This window comes from Salminus brasiliensis, chromosome 8 (assembly GCF_030463535.1).
Source record: "Salminus brasiliensis chromosome 8, fSalBra1.hap2, whole genome shotgun sequence".
NCBI classification, from domain to species: Eukaryota; Metazoa; Chordata; class Actinopteri; order Characiformes; family Bryconidae; genus Salminus; species Salminus brasiliensis.
In genome coordinates, this window is record NC_132885.1 from 25083013 (window position 1) to 25103641 (window position 20629).

Genomic DNA, 20629 nt, shown 5'->3' on the forward strand with positions numbered 1-20629 from the left:
GGTGTGTGTGTGTGTATGTCCGACGTACAGGGGCTCTGCATGTTTACTCATCCACCACGCACACTGTGAGCAGAACTTTCCACTCAGTTTAGTAATTACTCAAGAGATCACTCTCTGTCGTGCTGTGTTCTTCTACTGTAACCCCGAGCTGAAGAACACAAGACCATTAGTTCTTCCATTAGGCCAGCTAACTCACTGCACCTTCACTGAGTGCATGAATCAAACCTGGCTTGACTCAGACTGTTTTGGTAGTGGTGACGGATGACTTGCCTTCTAGGTTTCGCTCTCTCTGTGTTGCTCACTTCTTCCATGCTCCGTCCCTTTAACATCTGAAGTGTGGGGAGGGAAGCGTAGATCAGCCTTGTGGAGGAAGCATTGTCATATCCACTAGGAAGTATGACTCAGTGGCGTTGCATTTTTCAAGGCTGACTCAGCTCTGCCAAGGAAGTGGGGCCTTCAGAGCAGTCTGAGCGCCAAGAAAGTGACAGAGATCTGGTGGTGGTCATGTTCTGCTTGCCCTGCGTCTGACCAACGGCATCATTAAAGGCCACTGAGGACCAGAGCTGTCGGTCAGGAACTTTTAGAGCCACTGTCAAAGAGAGAGAAAGGGGAGAAATATCAGAGTAAAGCCCCCTCTCCCACCCTAAACCCCCCTCTCCTGTTCCTCTTCCTCATGGGCTCTCGAGTTTCAAAGATGTAGCAGTTTGGAGTAACTCTTTACAGCCCAAAAAGCAGGAAAGCCCTGGAGCTTAAGGCGGACAGTAAAGGATGTCGAAACTGTTCTAATGGAAATCACAGAAGTACTGAGCTAAGAGCTACACTGTGACTGGTTGTAAAATGTATTGTGCAGGCAGTGCAGCTTTCGTCAGGGGCGTGGCTACATGGGTGGCACAAAGTGGCAGCTGCCATCCTTGAAATTAGCCTGCCTTCAAAAAACTGAAGTAAACACACTTATTAGTACGGATTCATTTTATTGTGGCTGTTGGGACAAGACCATGTATCTCCATTTTTCAACATAATTTGAAATCACTAGCTGCCCTTTGAATCATGTCTTCACCAGTGGACCAATAGAAATGGTTCAAAATCCCATGGTTAAATAATGATGAATAATAAATAATGACTTATTTACATTGAAATTTAAGAAAGTAGAAAACAAGGTCATTCCCTTGTCCTGACAGGTTTAAAGCCACAAAAAGTTCATTTGAGGAACAGGCTACATGACTAATGTTGTAGGTGATAGAAATTATATTGATGTAGAAAGTGTTTTTATTGTCTTTTTCAAGTCCTGTATGTATGATCACAGTGTAGTCTATGAAATGCCCAGAGAAGCCAGAGCCAGTACTACTAGACATAGGAGGCTGCTTCTGAGTTATCACTGTAGTTTTATAGCCTATAAATCAGCCATAACTTTAAAAACAGCCTGTTGTCCAACCGAAACAGCTTGGTGTTCAGTGGTATCTGGCCCCAGGACCTTAGCAGCAGATTCTGTCCTGTAGTCCTGTAGGTTGTGAGATGGGGCCTCCATTGGGTGCCCATGACCAGGTGGGCACATCTATCTTTAGTTATGATGAGTTGAACATATGACTAATGAAGTTCGGCTTGTACTTGTCTCATTTTATTCTGTACAGTACAATAATCATTGATAATAAATACCAAGTAATAAATAATAATAGCATTATGAAGCCATACAAATGTTACCAAAGTACTAAGCAAACTTAAAGAATTTGAATACCTAATTCTGTTTCTGAGCTCTCAGTGTGCCCCATCGTGCCACCTCATATTTAAAAAAAATCCTGGACATGCCATAGGCTTTCATACTGGCCCTGATATACCACAACCTTGTCCAGCAGCCAAAAACAGCAATTTGTGTGACATGAGTATTACTGTATTTCAGGCACCGAAGCGACAACACAAGCCACTTGCACAGCATGCTGTTCAGAACTTCATAATTAGCAACTCCACAGAAAACAGAGATTTATCGTCCCTCTAATTATGGTGTTTACTAATAATGTAAATTGACCAAAACATGATTATGAAATGGAAGTCATGTACCCAGTAGCCACACATTGGTCGGATTTTAGATTCTTCCATATTACCTAACATATTTGATTTATGCTGGATAATGTGTTCTGGCTTTGGTGTATCCTCTTATGCTCAACTGAACCACTGGTGGTTCCAGACATTCTCCAGCCTATGAATTAAAAGGTTTCATGTAATTACTAAATAATAATATTACTATATAATTAAAGTAACAGAGTTTAAGGACAGTTGTCATTGGAGTAAACTCAAGATGTCATTAGCAGAGCCTAATAAAACCTGACAGATTATGCTTTTGGAAAAAAAGGAGCTAAGGTTCAACTAAACCTGGCAAAAAAATGATTTGGGGTTTTGGTTTTGTTCTGAGTTCTCTGGCAATCCAGTGTCTTTAAAGATAACCCCTTGAAGCCTTGTATTTCACAATGGGGGGTGAAACTTTCAAATAAACCTTTATATCAATACTTTAACCTGCCAAGGACCCCTGGAGCAACTTAGGATTAAACGCATTGTTCAAGAGCACAATGGCATCTGTCAGAGGAAGGGCAGGAGCAGTAAAAGTTTGAACCACCTGGTACTAAGTCAACATTGGTTAACCCTCCAGGATTCAAAGCAGGTGCCTCCTGTTCCTGGTGTGTAGCCCTAAACCACTGAGTTCCGAGTAGCAATGTAAAATTTCATACCCTGCTTTCATAATACACATTGTTTCAAAATCTTAGAGGCAACCAGCTTCTGTTCTTTCTAAAGCAGACCTTTAAAAATGAGTTTTCCTTTGTCTGCATAATCACTTCATAAATTAAAAGTAAAACTGCAGCCAAAATTTGTAGCTATAGCTCATGTGTTTGCTGTATTGATGTGCTCATTGGTGTGCACTTTTAACCAGTTCATTAAAACTAAAGTCATTGTGTTTATGTTTATAAATGATATGGTTACACTGATGAAACAAGGAAGGGTGAGGATGCAGGCTTTAGCGTTCACATGCAGGTTTAAAGTGCAAGGGCTTACAAAGAGCAGTAGCAGACAATGGAGGCAATATATTAAGAGGGAAAAAGGAAAGCATCTGCTAGCCAATGCATCGGAGCTAGGTATACAGCACTTTCCAGGCGTGTTGGTTGCCTGGTGATGTTCCATCAGGGGCAGTTTGAAAAAAAGGCGTAGGCTTAGATAAAATAGCTAGCAGGTTAAACACCACATAAAAGACTGTATTCCAGCTAACTGAGGCTCAAATCACACACGTTTAGAGGATACAGCCTCATTAGCTTCATCACTCTCATTTTTCAGGATTATTTAGTAGACTGGTTCAACCAGGCTTGCTTGATCTGTCTTCCAGACGAAATCAGTGATGACATCACCAATCAGTGAGCGCCCGCAGCGCCCCCCACACTGTGGCTCTTATAAATGCATATGTTGGACTTTGGCCGCAAACTGGTTAGACACAGAACAGAAATTTGAAACATCAGACATTTTTAAATAATTACTGGTGTACTGCCCAAGCCTTTCACATTTACATTTACATTTAAGGCATTTAGCAGATGCTTTTATCCAGAGCGACTAACAAAAGTGCTTTGCTTGAAGGGCTCTTGGTGCGCAGTACGCAGCAGTGGAGTGACATGACTGAACTTGGAAACGTTGAAGACGACCCGTGCCGCTGCATTCTGGATAAGTTGCAGGGGCCTGATGGTGCGCAAAGGAAGACGGATGTTGTACAGGAGAAATCTGCAGGGCCGAGTTACATTTGCAACATGGCCTGAGAACGATAACTGATCATCCATAACTACACCAAGGCTTCAAGCTTCTGTAGAAGGAGTGACCAGTGAGTTCTCAGAAGAGATGGCAAGAACGTTTTTCAGTCCAGCAGTTCCCGGGATATACAGCAGCTCTGTCTTGCTGGGGTTAAGTTTGAGGTGATGAGCCCCCATCCAAGAAGAGATGTCAGAGAGACATGCTGAGATGCAGGCAGAAACCTGTGTGTGTCAGACGGTGAAAAAAAAGAAATGATGCGTTGAGTGTCATCGGCGTATCAGTGATAAGAGTGGTAACAAATCTGCCAAAATACTCAATTATTACATTTATTAGGGCCCCTATCAGTCACATGCCTTTGAAATTGTGCTTACTTTTCTCCCCATAAGCCACCCCAGGAAGGTAATTTAGGGCATTTAGGGCATTTAGCAGACGCTCTTATCCAGAGCGACTTACATTAGTGTGAAAAAGAGTGAAAATACCCTCAGCTAATTTGTATAGACTAGGATCCAAAGATACCTCTTCAGCCTACATACTACTAAACACAAAAGTCAACATGGAGACCATAATACTTGAAACTACACTTCGCCCAGGTACTCTCAGAAAAGGTGGGTTTTCAGTCTGCGTTTGAAGACAGCGAGCGACTCTGCTGTTCGGACACCCTGGGGAAGTTCGCTCCACCACTTCGGTACCAGGAGCAGAAAAAAGCCTGGATGCTTGTCTTCAGGATGGCGGGTCAAGCCGAGCCATACTTGAAGCTCAAGGGGCTCTTGGTACTGAACGACCATTGCCATCAAGTACAGAGGGCCTGGTCCATTCTTAGCCTTGTAGGCCAGCATCAGGGTTTTGCATCTGATGCGGGCAGCAGCTACAGGAAGCCAGTGAAGAGAACGCAGCAGAGGAGATACATGACTGAACTGAAATGTTAAAAACAACCCGTACCGCTGCGTTCTGGATTAGTTGCAGGAGCCTGGTGGTGCGCAAAGAGAGACCAGCCAGAAGGAGAGAAAAAAATGTTTTCTTAAAAAAGAACAAGAAAAAAAGTTTCTTAACAGGAACTTTTAAGAATGGGTTGAGCACCAGAAAGGTCCTTGCGTGTACATCTTGTATTGGACACAAGCCAAATTTGCCTGTGTTTGTTTGTCTGTGCCTATGTGGTATTGACTCTCTTGCCTGTGCGCTGTGCTGTGTTGTCCACTGAAGCACCATCTCAGCGTTTGAACATTTGCAGAGAGTGGGAGCGCTCATAGAAGAAATGAACCCTCGGAACATCCGGCACAGTGGAAAAAGTGCACTCAGCTGATTAACGCCCCTGCTCACACTCTCTCCCTCTCTCGCTCTCGCTCTCCCTCGCTCACACATACGAACGAACGCAAGTGCACACTTCATCCAGAAGGCTAGGTTGTAATGTGGGACAGTCGCTAGGCAACCGTCTTACTCTAAAGCTACTCGAAACAAAAGGACTCACTCCAAAATCACTCTGTGTGCTGTGGAGTAGAGGATGCTCGGGCGGTGAAGGGCAGCTTTAACTCTTGGTTCCAGTCGGCGCTGGGCTGCCTGGAGATGCCACCGGAACGGCCATTAGGCTCCCAAATGAGCAGCCTCATTAAGTTAGACTTGTTCCATCAGGTGCTCTGTAATATAATTAAATAAACGAAAGGCCAGAGTCCACAAAACTTAACAGGACGAACATAAGGAGCGTGTGTTCTTGGTGGAGGGTGAGGGGCAGGAAAAAAAGAATCAGACAGAGCCGTGCATCGGCCTCCTGTCATGTGCTGTTCATTGCTGTAATGCTCTCTTCCTCTTTTTTTTTCTCCCTCCATCATTGATGGCTTCTTTCCCCTCCTCCTCATATTGCACAAGCATTTCCTTTCTGTGCAGGGCCATGAATGGGAGTCTAACCCATGTCACATGGCACGTGGCCTGGGTCAGATGCTGCCTGACAGTCGAGCTGTTCCGCCTCGTCAGTGCTCTGGTGGTGTCCAGCCAAGCCATGTCAGCTGCTCGGCCAGTGCCCGGGCACCCGTGGGCATCAGAGAGAGAGAGAGAGAGCGTGAGAGTGAGAGAGTGAGAGAGTGAGTGAGAGCATGTTGGCATGAGGTAGACACTCCAAGCCACTGGCAGGCAGGAAGCAGTGCACTGTTGGCAGCTGAGCCGAGCCACTCGCCTCACGCTGTCTCCCTCTTAGCCCCCTGCTGTGAGGCTATGCCATCTGGCTGGGGGGGGGGGGTGGAAATCACAACAGCCGACTCGTTTATGGATAGGACTAAATAGAGGGACAGATTGGGATAAGGCCAATGCAAAAATGTATTGGTGTAAAACTAACATGTGAGGACGCTTTCGTGACAAAACCTCGTATTACCAAAATGGAAGCCCTAAACAAAGTAATAGCCCTTGAAACCCTTTGAAGATGAAGATTGCTTTCACAGTTGATCTGAAAATAATCGCAGTACATCTACTAATGAAGAAAGAAATGTAGACTGTTTGGTATCAACACATGGGTAGAAACGTGGCGGCACGGAGAAAGCTCTCATTCTGCACTCACTATTCTTTCTTGCACAAGGCTTCTAGCTTAAAATTGGGTTTTAGTGAATTAAAGTTGTAAAATATGTAGTCTATTTTTAGTCATGCATTCCTAAGGTTTTACTATTTTAGAGGTCATATTTATTGTTTACTAACTTTCCTAAACTATAGCTTAAAAATGTTTAATTTAATAACACAACAGTAACATCTGAAATTACATACTGAAATTAAATAAGTTGGCTTTCATTTACCTGTAAAATGCTGACTGTTTCACTGATATGATATGTGTCTAATTTAACAGAACACAGTGCCATGTGTACCTATGGTTTCACAATATGGTTTGTGCAGAAACTGCTTACATGAATAATATGTCTCTGGATTTGTTGTATTTTACCTGGGGGAGCACGTTTTTGGGCTTGTTAAAGTTTGATATTGAATATTCTCCAGATATATTTGTATTTTGCCCTTCGTAGTTTTCACGATGTTGTAACACACACCGACAGGTGTTATCTCTGTGATTCTTTTATGTTATGTTTATGTTATTTTTGCATATCTTCTACACCTTTCAATGCACTTGCATATAAGATCAATCTTAATCAACAATCTCAGCTCTCCCTATAATGAGACCCCATGTGACCTAGAGCACTGTGAAGAGATACTCTGACCCTAAACCTGAAAAACTCCGGACTAGTCAGATTTTAGAAATTCTTCCTTAGAAATATATTTCCTGTAAAAAAAAAAACATATCTGTGCTCATGTGGAACAATTGTTTTATTGTAGTTTTGAAATGGGTTTAGCAGTCTTAGTTTTCACCAAATCCACCAGTTAGACGAATGGTATGGCGAGAGTCAGAGACGAGTATCTCATCCTGTCTTCACAGCCTTGGAACTCTGGATGTGAGTCACGTACGATCTGACAAAGAGACACAATGGAAAGGACATGCTCTACAAATTCAGAAAAAGTCTGAACCAGATTTCTGTGCTGTATTATTAAGACATTATTAGAAATGTTGAAAAACATTGCATTACATGCACTGGCGTGTTCATAGACTCCAGAGGGTTAATATGTGCTGATCACTGACAGATAGATAAATGAATTAATATCAATTTACAAGGATTTCTTATAATTTAGTTTTTATTGGTTGACATAAACTGTAATACATTTTGTGTGTCATTTCAGTATTTGACTTTTTCTTTAGTTCTTGTCTCATTTTCATTGTGAAACATAGGTTGTTTTTGTCATAGTTTTTTGTTAATTGCATTATCACTGGTATACACTGCTCTTTTGAGGTGTATCTACAGGTTTTTGATGATGTCTAGGGCTGTGAGGGCCATTTAGCTTGCACCTCTTAAAGTAATGTATTGTGGATTTTGATGTGTGTTTAGGATCATTATCCTGCTGTCGAAGCCACCACTTTTCACCAGCTTCAGCGTTTTTGATATTTGCTTCCAGAATCTGCAGGTGTTTAATCAAGTCCATTTTTCCCCCTACCGGTGAAACATTCCCTGTGTCACTAGCTGCCATGATCAATCCTCCCCCCATGCTACACAGCTGGAGATGTGCTCTTTACATTCAATTCTCCAAACATACCAAAACGTTCTACAGTGCTTGGTTCTACAATGCCTTAAACTTGTTTAGATGCCGTTAAAATAACTACAGTTATTCTCCATTATTCTGTGCCCAATAAAACCTCTCCCTTCATACCCCACTGTCATGGCGTGCTAGGCCTGATCGAGATGGGACGAACACTCGCAGAGATGGATTCAAGGCAAGCAGATTTATTAACAAAAACAGATAACAAGAAGGGTGCAAGTGAGGCAAAACGCAGCAAACAGTGATTAACAGTGATAAACAAAACTCAAACTTGACAAACGGGATGGCAAACTGAACAGAACCTGGGACTGGGAGGAGTTGGGAGCTGAGCAAGAACGGCTGAGACGTGGGTTGCCAGTAAATCCTGGCCGTGAGCGAGCGAGCCTCGCTGATGACTTAATTGGCAGGGTGACCTGCTCCTGAACATGGAAGCCGAGCTGAAGCTGACCTTAACACACTGCTAGTCGTACGGGGAACCTCTCGGGCTACCTCAAGGTTCCAAACGATACAAAAGGCTTCTTAAATACCCCCCCAATCCCAGGTGTAACTCATGAACCAAATCAACCTGAATCAACACAATGAACCAAACATGAACACAAACGAGGAGGAAGTCCTTATTTTGGGCCTGTGGGCGGCGGCTCGGAATCGCCCCGGGGGAGGGCGCAATACCGAGGGGCTGACACCCACCACCCCAAGATCTACCTTTACTTCCAAACTCATGTGCCCTCTTCCTTGCCTCAGCTCACAGTGAGCATGATCTGCACTTCACAAAATGTTTATTTAAAAAACTACTGATGTTGAATTCTTTTGTTGAGGATGCATGAAAGGTGTTCCTCTGATGACTCTTCCGTGCGGGTTATATCTGCAGGTTGCTAGATCTCCCATAAGGTCTTTTGCTGTCAAACATTACCTACCTGTAAAAAGGTTTTGCTATCTTCTTGTAGACTTTTGCTGCTTTGTGGGCATCAATTATTTTAAGCTTAAGAGTGTTAGGCAGCTTTGAAACTTGCATCACCTAGCCTTTTCTAATGATGGTTGTGAACAAGCCACAGCCCTAACAAGCTAATTAAGGTCAGTTACCTGAGAGCTCAGATCCTCTTGGGGTGCTCAAACTGTAAGTAAGTTGTAAAGTAAAAAACTTTACAATCAGTTCATCCTCTATTTACTTCTTTTTACTATTTCCCAGTAACAGATATTTTGATCATTGGGGTGACCAAACCTTTTTTTGCCAGTGTAGATAGTGTATTGTGTCACTGCTTTACTGCTATATCTGTAAAAATAACCAGACATGACCAGGCAACCACTTGTAGGCTTGAAAATGTGGAGCAAAAAAAAAAAGAAAAAGCAACCATTACTAAACATGACTAATTTGCTCGTGACCTTTGGATATTAGACACACCTAAGTTACAAGATCCTAGTCACACACATTAAAAGACCATCTTGTCTGTGGTTGCACACAGGTCATAGATCAGTTTAGCCACTCATGCTGTAACAAGTCTCAGTCACTGTCCAGCCATTTGCTCACTGTGGGAAACGATTGCCAGAAATCTCCCTAAAACTCCGCTGGTGTGAGTCTGGCCACGCTCACTAATTTTCTGCCCTCCCACAATACATGTAGTCATGTCTGAGACACTTCTGCCTTGACACATATTTTTGGACATTTTGTTTTTACCAAATTATATTGTCTTCTGGTCACGGAGCTAAGAAAATTATACAACGTGGTCAGAGACATGGCAAGACAATGAAGACTCTATTAACTCTTGACCTGAACTCTATTAATAGTCTACGTTGTCATTTAATTCTCTAGTGCCCATATCATGGTGAATCACTCAATAGTGCCAGCAGAGTATTAAGTAAATTAAAAGTGAAGCAAATTCTATATTACAAAATGAATACAGAAATACTAAGCTAATGTATGCACAGATATAACTGCACAACTCTACAGGATTTGGCACCATTCTAAAAACCCAATGTGCTGTTTGGGGAATAGTATTTGCTTGGCAACTAAGGGTATGAATATTTTTCTTTCAGACATTGTGGTACAAAAATACAGAGCAGAGCTGCCTTATGGTCTCTAATTCTTTCTTAATGAGCTGTGTGTGCAGTGCAGGTTTTCTGTCAGGAAAAATTTATTGAGCTGGTAACTGTAATATAACACTGCAACTTACACTGATGAGTGTAATATACTGTTGCTGTAATAAAAAAAACAACATCTGGTCCTTAAAAGCTGGTAGATACAACCTCAGATGAACAACAGACAGATTCCACCATGTCATTATTTATTTAGCACTCCATGAATCAATATCTTATAGAACCACCTTTAGCAGCAGTACTTGAAGACACACAGAATTCAACTCACATCTCAGCATGTCTCGTTGACGTCTCGTCTTGAATGGCAGATCATCACCGTAACCTCAACCCCAGCAAGACCGAGCTTCTGTACATCTCTGGAACTACTGGACTTCACCATGATCTTGCCATCTGCTTCGAGAACTCGCTGGTCACTCTATCTGCAGAAGTACTGAGCTTTGGTGTGGTTGTGGATGACCAGCAGTTGCAAATGTGTGACTCGCTCATGCAGATTTCTCCTTTACAACATCCTAAGAATTCTACCTTACCTCTCTAAGGAGGCCATCGGGTACTTGTTCATTCAATTGTCATTTCAAGACTTGACTACTGGACCTTCTTTCTGGCTGGTCTTCCTTTACGCACCATCAGACTTCTTCAGTTAATCCAGAACGGGTTGTCTTCAATGTTTCTAAGTTCAGCCATGTAAGTCCTCTGCTGCGTCCTCTTCTTTGGTAGCTGCTGCCCACATCAGAAGCAAAACCCAGGCACTGGCCTACAAAGCCAAGAATGGACCAGCCCTTCCATACTTGATGGCAATGGTCAAAAGCCGATCTGTACCACGAGCCCTTCAAGCTTCAAGTACGGCTCAACTTAACCCACCCTCCCCGAAGATCCATGGAAGACGAGCATCTAGATGCAGATTGAAGACCCACCTCTTCCAAGAATACTTAAGCAAAGTGTAGTGTATGTTGAGTGGTTGACTTTTCTATTTAGTAATATTTAAGCTTAGAGGTATCTTTTGGATCCTAGCCAATACAAACTAGCTAAGGTTATTTTCTAAGTAAACAGTGAATCAGTTTTGTAAGTCACTCTGGATATGAGCATCTGCCAAATGCCTTACACCATTCTCTCACACAATTCGTAATCTGGCCCACTCTTCTTTACAACTTTGCTTCAGTTTGCGTCATGTGAAATGCTCCCGCTGCAGCATTTCACTTGGGTTGAGCTCTGGACTTTGACTGGGCCATTACAACACCTTGTTTTTTTTCTTTTGAATTTATCTGTATAGCGTTTTTCACAACAGATGTCACAGCAGCTTTACAGAGATCAGGTCCAAGCTTCTTTTGAGCAAGGCAAAGTGGCAAGGAAAAACTCCTTCACACTGAGAGAAAGAAACCTTGAGACCTTCCTCTTTTTCAGCCATTCTGTTGTAGATGTGTCTGATTTGCTGGTATACTTGAGATCATTGTCTTGTTGCATGACACATTTTCGGCCAAGCTTTAGCTGTTGGATGGATGTTTGACTCTAGAATACTTTGATATACAGTGGAGTTCATGGTCGACTCAGTGACTGCAAGCTGCCCAAGTTCTGTGGCTGCAAAACAAGTCCTAATTATTTAACATTTAACATGCTAACTGAGACCTGTAGAGTCTGAGATGTAGCTCCTTGTTTTTTTTTTTTTTGCGATTTCCCTAAGCATTGCACAGTCTAACCTTGGGGTGAATTTGCTGGGACGTCCACTCCTGGGAAGATGGGCAACTGCCTCAAAGGTTTTCTTGTGAGTAATCTTTCTCACCGTAGTATGATGGACTTCAGATTGTTTGGATACTGATTTATAACCTTTCCCAGATTGATGGGCAGCAACAATTGCTTCTCTAAGATCACTGATGTTCTTCCTCCGTGGCATTGTGTTAACACATACTTGAATGCTCCATGCCAGCAAACTGCCAAAACATCTGCTTTTAAAGGTCACACTTGCTAGTGATCAATTAATCAAGGGCATTTGATTAGCAGCATGTGGCTGATACTTACCCTCTTAATTCCTATAGAAGCAGGATGAGTTATACTTTTTTTATATTTTACACACTTCTTGTGCATTTTGGGCACAAAATGTGTTTATTTATTCTTACATAAATAAATGTACATAATTTTCTTATTTGCCATGTGCTGTTGTTCATCTGAGGTTGTATTTACCTGCCAATGACCAGATGTTTGTTTTTTTTATGTCCTGATATGTTGAACCATATAATTCAAAGAGGGTGTACTTTCTTTTTCACATGGCTGTAATATGAATCTGGCATTTCTCCTTCTGGCAGTTCTACATTGCATCAAAGATTTGATAATGGATGGACCAATAGAAATGCTCCAAAATGACTCCTCCTATATTGTTGGCTATGTTTACTATATTATATAGTTTTTATACTATGTTTTTATACTACAAAGGCGATATCCATTATCCTGACAGAGGCTATGTTGGAGTAGTTGAATAAATCTTCATTTTCATTCTGCTTTCCATAGTTTTACCTGAACTGTATCATATGGCATTGCTGAATACAGAGCTGACTACCACTCAGATCCACATGAGTCCGAAAGTCAGTTTCAGTCAATATCCTGGAAGCAGCTAATGACCACCATGGAATAAGTTTCACAGCCTGTTTGAGTATTGTTGCTGATCATGTGCACTCCTTCATGGCCATCTTTCAACAGCTGCTTCCAGCATAATAATGCACAATGACACAAAGCCAGTTCCATCTCAAAATGGTTTCATGAACATGACAATGGGCACAGTGTTCTTGGTTGACCATACCAGAGTGAATCCATTGGAACACTTGGGATGTGGAAGAACAAGAAAATCCACAGCATGAAAGAACTCCTCAAAAAATCACAATCACACCAACATGGACAATGACTTCAGTGCTCTTCATTATGTTTCCATGTCACCGGATCCCCATTGGAGTCCCACAGAACACTGGGATATGGCAGAATACATTTTTGGTTCTTAATAGTTTAAAAGCAAAAAAAGGACCTACCCAGTTATATTAGTTAAGTGAATGTATTTCAGGGCACTTTACTGATAGAGTCACTGTAAAACTGCAACATACAAAGTAATATATATTCAATGTTTGGACAAAAGTATTGTTCATATAGAGTTCATGCTGCTGTTGTTGAATGAACTGTCTCTACTGTCCAGGAAAGGCTTTCTACGAGATTTCGGTCTGAGAATTTGATGGCATTCTGCAAAAAAGTGTTGCTGAGGTCAGGATGTCAGATGGTCACTACCCCACTTCATCCCCAACTCATCGCAAAATCGTATTGGATGGAGCTCTATAATCATTCCAGAGAACACAGTTCCACTGCTCCACAGCTCAATAGGGTGGAGCTTACACCTGGCATTAGGTATGGGTGCCAATAGGTTCATGTTTATCTGCTCCTGAGAGTCCTATTCTATTGACAGAGCTTCTCTACAGGGGCTAGACAAGCTGTGCTAATCTGAATTACTAGTACTAGCATGCAATTAGAATATCTTTTGGGATGCTCAAGGAAATTGCTTTTTCTTTCTGTTTTAATGTTTATGGCCCAAACTAAAACTCTGATACTGCTAGATTACTCACTGCTCCTAACCATTCAACAAATTCACTGTGGCTTATTATTTTACTAATCATTATTTGTGTCTTCACTCTATAGGTAGAGATTAAGTCAACAGTATTTTGGTATTCTGGAGCTTTCGAATTGTCTGTTAGTGTGTTTCTTCTTGCCACTGGCAGGATGCAGTGTGGAATGTGCACACCTTGGATCATGACAGTGAACGAGGAGGAAGGAAGGGAGGGTGAAAGGAAGCGGGGAGCATCCGCCGTGTGTGTGTGTGTGTGTGTGTATGTGTGTCTGAGCTAAGCTGAACTTCTTCCTTGGTCACTGGTCTGGAGAGGTAAGAAGTGTAAGAAGACTCTGATTCACATACTTTCTGATCTAGGACTAATGTGACTCAACAGCAGTGTAACAGCCTCTGATTTAAGTATAATATGACTCAATACCAGGGTAACTACAGGCACAGAGTGTAGATTATAAACCAGACAGTCACCATGATGAGGCACAACTCCATTTCAGAAAACTCACGTTGTGTTTGTTACACAGTAAATGGAAATATGGTAATTAGTCAGAAAAGCAGGACTTGGAAATGCAGTCTGAGATACATTAAACCAGAGGGGGTTTTGTTATAAAGGGTTCTTTAGTAAAGGCAATGGTTATATTTAGAGCCATGATGACTCAAAGGAGCATTTAAACCTTCAGATTGTTGTTTTAGAAAGTGGTTCTTGAGTGTGCTGCTGTAATTATGTTACAGTTACCTTGGCAAAATTACGACGGGCAGTAATTCTATTCTCTTTTGCATCAATTATTGTTATTAGCAATAGAGTCATTCGCAAGAATGGGATCCTGACATTCAACCCTGTCACATCTATTCAAGCCTATCAAATTTCAAAAAGTTACGGGGTTGAACGTGACAGGGTTGAAGATGTTAAAAGGTGTTAAAAAGCGGCCTGTGCTAGCAAACACTATTGAACGAAATGGTGTTTGGTGTTTTCATACCAGATATTTCTGTACTTGGCACTGTGCCAAAGTATTTATATGCGAACTATGCTATATTTTAAATAGGGACATGGTTGAAACATGCTTGACAAGCTTAGATAGAAGATGAGAGTCTTACTTCTATTGAAAACATGCAGTTGGAGAGACTTTGATGATGTCACTTCCTTAAAACATGTCAGTAAGATCAAACCATTATTTTTGACTTGGGGAGAAATGGGTCTGAGGTGTTAAGGGGTGGACTGGGAGTGTGGGATGGCAGAAAATGAGAAACATATACATAATAAATAAAGACATTGATTGTAGTTAAATTACTAATACTAAAAACTTTTTTTTTTGTATTTTTTTTACCTCTCAAACTCATTGAAACCACAGATGTTTACATGTTTTCTTTACTCTTATATCCTAAGAACTTCTCAGCCAGTTTGCTTTGCTTTGCATGTAGTTACCGATTAGTGATCCTTAGGGTGTAATAAAAGTCACAAAGCATAAGGGGTTAATAGTCTACTCAAATGAGATGTCAATCAGTTAGGACATGCCAAAATGCTAAGAGTTGTCAGGAACATTTAAGGTAATGTTCAACCTGCCGTTAAAGTGAACTGATGTCGTACACCACCACACATATTTCACAGCCTGCTGTAGTTAGGAGACGAGATCACGTGTGTGTATTGTATTTACACTCTGTGGGAGGTAGCCAGTGATGCCTACAGGATAATACCATCAATCTTACAGCAGGATAAGACATGTAGCTTGTTTATGGGGTGTATCGTCTGTTGGAGCCCCACAGGTAGACCGAAACTGAGTAATTGTGTGAGAATGTGCTCCCACCCACACGAGGGGTGGGGGGGGTGTTTGTGGCCGTGGTGCCAAACTGCTTTGCCAAACCCATGTCTGAGCCATTATTCGTGAGTCACGCCAAGATTTGGTAACTCGATATAAAGGGCATGGTCCCTTGAAGCTGGTAAAGTAGGTGACTACGGGCTCTGTTATCGTCAGCTGATTGTCTCAGCACATCTCCTCCCAAGCCGTTTATACTTGCCTTGCGGTGTACGCTCAATAAACGTTAACATTTATGTTTGTTAATGTTAAGGGTGTTATAATTAGGGTCTTACTAAACCTTTAAACCTGTTAGAACAATTACAAAATCACAACAGGTTGTGTTTAACCCTTTCCATGATGTTTGCATTGTAGAACTCTCTTCTCATATCACCATGTTGATTATTTCTCACCAAAATCTGTCAAATCTGTACTGAATCTGTACTAAATCTGTGCTATTTGTGTCAATAATCAGTTCCCTGATTAAAACATCAAACCTCTATTCACATATAGAAGGCAAACAGAGTGTGTAATTATTGACATTACTGAATTTGTAATTCATTATTTAATTGTGTATTTACATATAAATCATTCTGGAATATAATGTCAATTTATAGCAAAATGATGATAATTTCTAGGGGCCACATTAAGCCCACATTAAGTAGTTATAGCTTTATTCTGAAATGTATTGAAGATCTTATTGATATCTTGAAATAAAATGTTTATTTGAAGTTATCCTTTGTAGAGTAACAGAGTATCAGTAACACATCAATAGTACATCAGTGAAGTATCAGTAGAGAAGCATCTGAATACATAATACACATCTTAAAGATGTTCTGTTAAAGCATTACTTACATTAAGTAGATTTATTGTTAATATGTTGCATCAAGTAGACTTAATATGTTACTTCCATTAAGCAAAACCTACCCCAGCCTTACCCAAAACCTTACCCTAACCCGAATCCTGCCTTAACCCCAACCCAAAACCTAATCCAAAACCTACTCCAAACCCTCATCCTGGCTCTCATTTGAACCTTAACCCAAAACCTAATCCTAACCCTCATCCTGAATCCTTATTTCCAGTCTAATCCAGGTCTATAACAGCTTGTCGAGGATGTTGAGATGGTCTGTTTTAGAGCTGATAGATGATCCGTGATTTCTCAGGTGAACATCTACAGATCTGAAATCGTACACTTTAAATAAAGTGAAGAACAGCTGCATTTAGTAGAAGTCTTCAGTAAAAGTCCATTGATTAACTACTGAATGTTCAGATGCTGCTCCATCACAGATATGTTGTTGTGGTGTTGCTGAGTGTATGGGACAATATAGTGACTCTTAACAAGGACCAATGAAATATATCTAACATTTTTCAGTGTGTTTCAGTGTGTTTCACACCTCACCATCACCCCTGATGGCATGGTCCAAGCTTTTAGATGGCAAGTCCAAGCTTCAAAAGTGAGATAGAAAGACAGATAAAGTTTTTACAGCGTATACAATAAATCAGATCACCTTCTGATTCTACATTGTGAACAGCAAACCCAAGAGTACATGAAAAGGTCTCTCTGATTCATCATGTACACCTTAAAAAAGATGTTCTTTAGGATTCTTTAGCAAAGGTAGTCCTTCTTAACAAAGCCTTGATAAATCAGAAAAACATGTAAATGCTTATTTTAAATAAATGTATTTTTTAATTTCCCATTTTCTACCCACTATAGAAGTCCAATTACCCAATCCCTGTTCATGTAAACTCCCAATGCACCCAACACTAGGAGGGTGAAGACTCCGACACATGTGAAGCCAGCCACTGCCTCTTTTTCATCTGCTCGGAGGAAAGCACAACACCCCGGCTCCGATACAACAGCTAAACAGACGCCTGACCAACATCACAGTAAGAGTGACGTAAGGAAGAAGTGCCATCAGCTCATCCCTGAGGCCAATTGTGTTCTTTGACCTGCTTTCAGGACAGTCCCTGTGCATTCACATTAAAATATCTAGAACGTAGTAACGTGTGTCTTTACTGGGTGAGATTTGCAGTTCTTCAGTTCTAAAAATGTTAGTAAATGTACAGTAAATGTAAATGTGTGTGCTCATGAAGTATGGAGTTTTACGGGGACTTCCTCAATAACTCAGTCATTCATGAGAGTAAATTACCGTAATATTAACCTGTATGGTCTGCAGTTGTACACTGCATTTGAAAGATCATTGGATGGGAGTGCTGTCGCTGTTCTAGAATAGACATTTTAATTAGAAAAGGCTAAACTCTCTTGATAACTCAATTGGCTTCTCTTGCAGAGCAGTTGGAGGGAGGCAGCGTTCACACCAAATGCCTCTCCAGCCAGAACGGCTGGTGGAAGCCAGTCTCCATGGCACCCAGCGGAGCAGATGGAATCGACTCCCGGCTCTCAGTTAAGTGAAATGTAGAAACTTCAGTCGTCAGTTTCTAATCTGTGCTTGGCTCGGGGGTTTATGTCAGCTCTGCGCTGATATTAAGAGCTTCTCTATGAGTCACTCAGGTATTGAGAGAGAATACAGCGCCCGAGCGAGTGCTCTTTAAGGAGGGATTTTATTACTATATTCTCGCGCGCCATGGAAAATTTCCACTTCGCCTCTGTACTACCTCTGATACAGACGCTTCCAAGTGCACTTCTTCATGGCCACACAGATGGATAGCATATAAACGTGCTAGATAAAAAGCACGCCCCGGCTGTAGAGATGCAGGAGGTCCGACTTTGCATAGCGTTTTACTGCGCGTCAAGTGGATCCCTGCTGGATTTGTTTACGGCCCACAGTCCTAGAGCCAGAGGCCTAGAGTAGAGGATGAGAAGACACTGGGTGACTATTCAGAAGTGAAATTTGAATGTGTCCCCTCTCATTCTGTTTTCCCTTCGCTCCGCTGATCTGAAAAGATTAATGTTTCTTCATGACCTTTTCTCTTTGCGAGGTGTTTGGGCATTATGCCACTTTCAGACCAGCTCGGTAGGTGTGTGTGTGCTTTTGAGTGCGAAAGCCCTCTTGCAGGTTATGACAACTTTAAGATTTGATTACCAGCCATGATTGGATCTATGTGTGCGTGTGTGGAAGAGAGAAGTGTTATGTTCTTCAGTATTATAGTTTTACCCGAAGGTCCATTTATGACATTTTCTGGCTTTATGTAACAAAAACATCATTTATTTTTACGTGACCATTTTTCAACCTTTCTTTACCTCCAACACTTATACATTCTGTTTATGCACCTTTAAGACTCATATATGTAAATTAGCTCTGTTTGGTGCCTTTGGAACCAGTCCCGGCTGAAACACTCTATATGGCTGTGACCTAAATGGCTCCCTATTTACGTTTTAGAGCACTATTGAGTATGTCATCATATTCCCTGAGTGTCTGAATTGTAAAGTGGAATTCGAATGTGATTTTGAGGGCACTACAATCTCCCACAATGCACTTATCATTCTTTATAGTAAACATCATAGCTCACTAGATCAGCTGAATTTGGACCAAAATGCATTGTGAGTCTCGTTACTAAGCAACAGACAGCAAAACGAAATGGAGCTGGCGATGTTTGCTCATATGAGTGATAGTTACAAGCAACTGCATGAATTTCACATATTTTCCCATTTAGTTTGTTAATGGTTAGCTAATGTAGCTAAACAGCATAGCGGTCAGTGATTACGACTGTACGACAGTACAGTATGTTTGTATGTATAGAGCTTTAAACATGGCTCAGCCACTCACGTGTTTGTTTATGCGACCGGTGCTAATGCTCGGTGATGGTGATGATGAGGATGATGATGAGGAAGTGTGCGAATTTACTTGTTTCTACCACTACTTAGTAAACTAAATAGTCTCTCCCTATAAAGTGCAGTACTAATACGGGAGTGAGGGTCCTTTTCGGTAGTTGAGTGTGAGTGGGTGGAGCTAAACTGCAATAGACTGAATAGATGGGTATTGTGAATCACCAAACTTAATTTGCATATATGGACTGTATGGACAGGGGAGTGAACATTGTGTTTTGAAGCTGGTCAATTTAGCTCTTTTCTTTTAAAGCTCTTTCCTTTGTTTAGTGATATAAGTTCTTTAAACACAGTGGTGCCAAACAGAGTGTGACAAATCAGTGGTTCCCTAAAGAAAAGGGACTGTTTCCCAGATTTCCAAAGGACTGTGAAGAGCCATTTAAAAGTTTAAAGAAGGAACCTCTATTTTGAAGAGTGTATTTGCTTCCACACAGAATGCAACGTGTAGTGACGATGCAGTCACATTACACTTTAGCCAGAGACACTGTGTGACGAGCACATGACATCAGTGATAGCATGGAGATAGAGATTACTCTGCTTCACCTTTGGCCTATAGAATGAGGAGGGGCTAGATGAGCCTTGTCCCAGCTCCAACCCTCCTAAATCCACTATCAGTCCTTCACTGTAGCCCCAGGGAGATCCTGGCGGAGCATCAATTAGCATTCCGCCCATGCCCTAACATGCCCCTGGAGGACACCCGCTGATGTCATCGGCCGACGCTTGCCTCACAAGTTATCAAAGGGGCGATTTACTCCCATTACACACCATTCAGAGGTTTACATTTCTGAAATACTTTCACTCTGGACAGCTTCACCCTCTGGAAGTCCTCGTTCTCATTGGACTGCGAAGCTAAACTTGTGCTTACCAGCCTCTTTAGAAAGCTTGCAATGCAATAACAGCATTCCTGTTTACTGTTAAAAAAAATCTTCAATTAGCTCGCTGCAGTATTTGAGGATGAGAAAAACACTGTTTGCATTCACAACGTCAGTCGGTTTTATTGCAATGCAAGGGAGAGGAGGGCACAAGACGGCATATTTGGGGGGGGGTGTGGGGGGGGGTTGCTATATAAGTTTATACGTTTCCAAACATTATTGATACAATTTTTACACAAACAATCTGCACATCACTGCTGCATGTTTCCAGCACCTACTACTTCAATGAATAATTCAGCTGAAGGTAGAGTGAGTTTAGTCTATCGGCTGGGGTTCACTGTAGCAGACTGTAGGGGCAAGTTGTAACGGTTGCTTGTCAGGTAAAATGAGTCAAAACATAATGAAATAAATGATATTTAATTTATATATGATTCATTGAACCAGACAAGCTTTCCAACATGAATACCTAAAAATATTAGCATCAGAATAAATGTGATTAGTGAAGAGTAATGTTTGTGTGTGTCCAACATGGCAAATATCAGAATGATATATTTTTATTATATAATATTTTATATTTTATTTGCACAGCATCTAGTTTGGATGAATTCGTGCA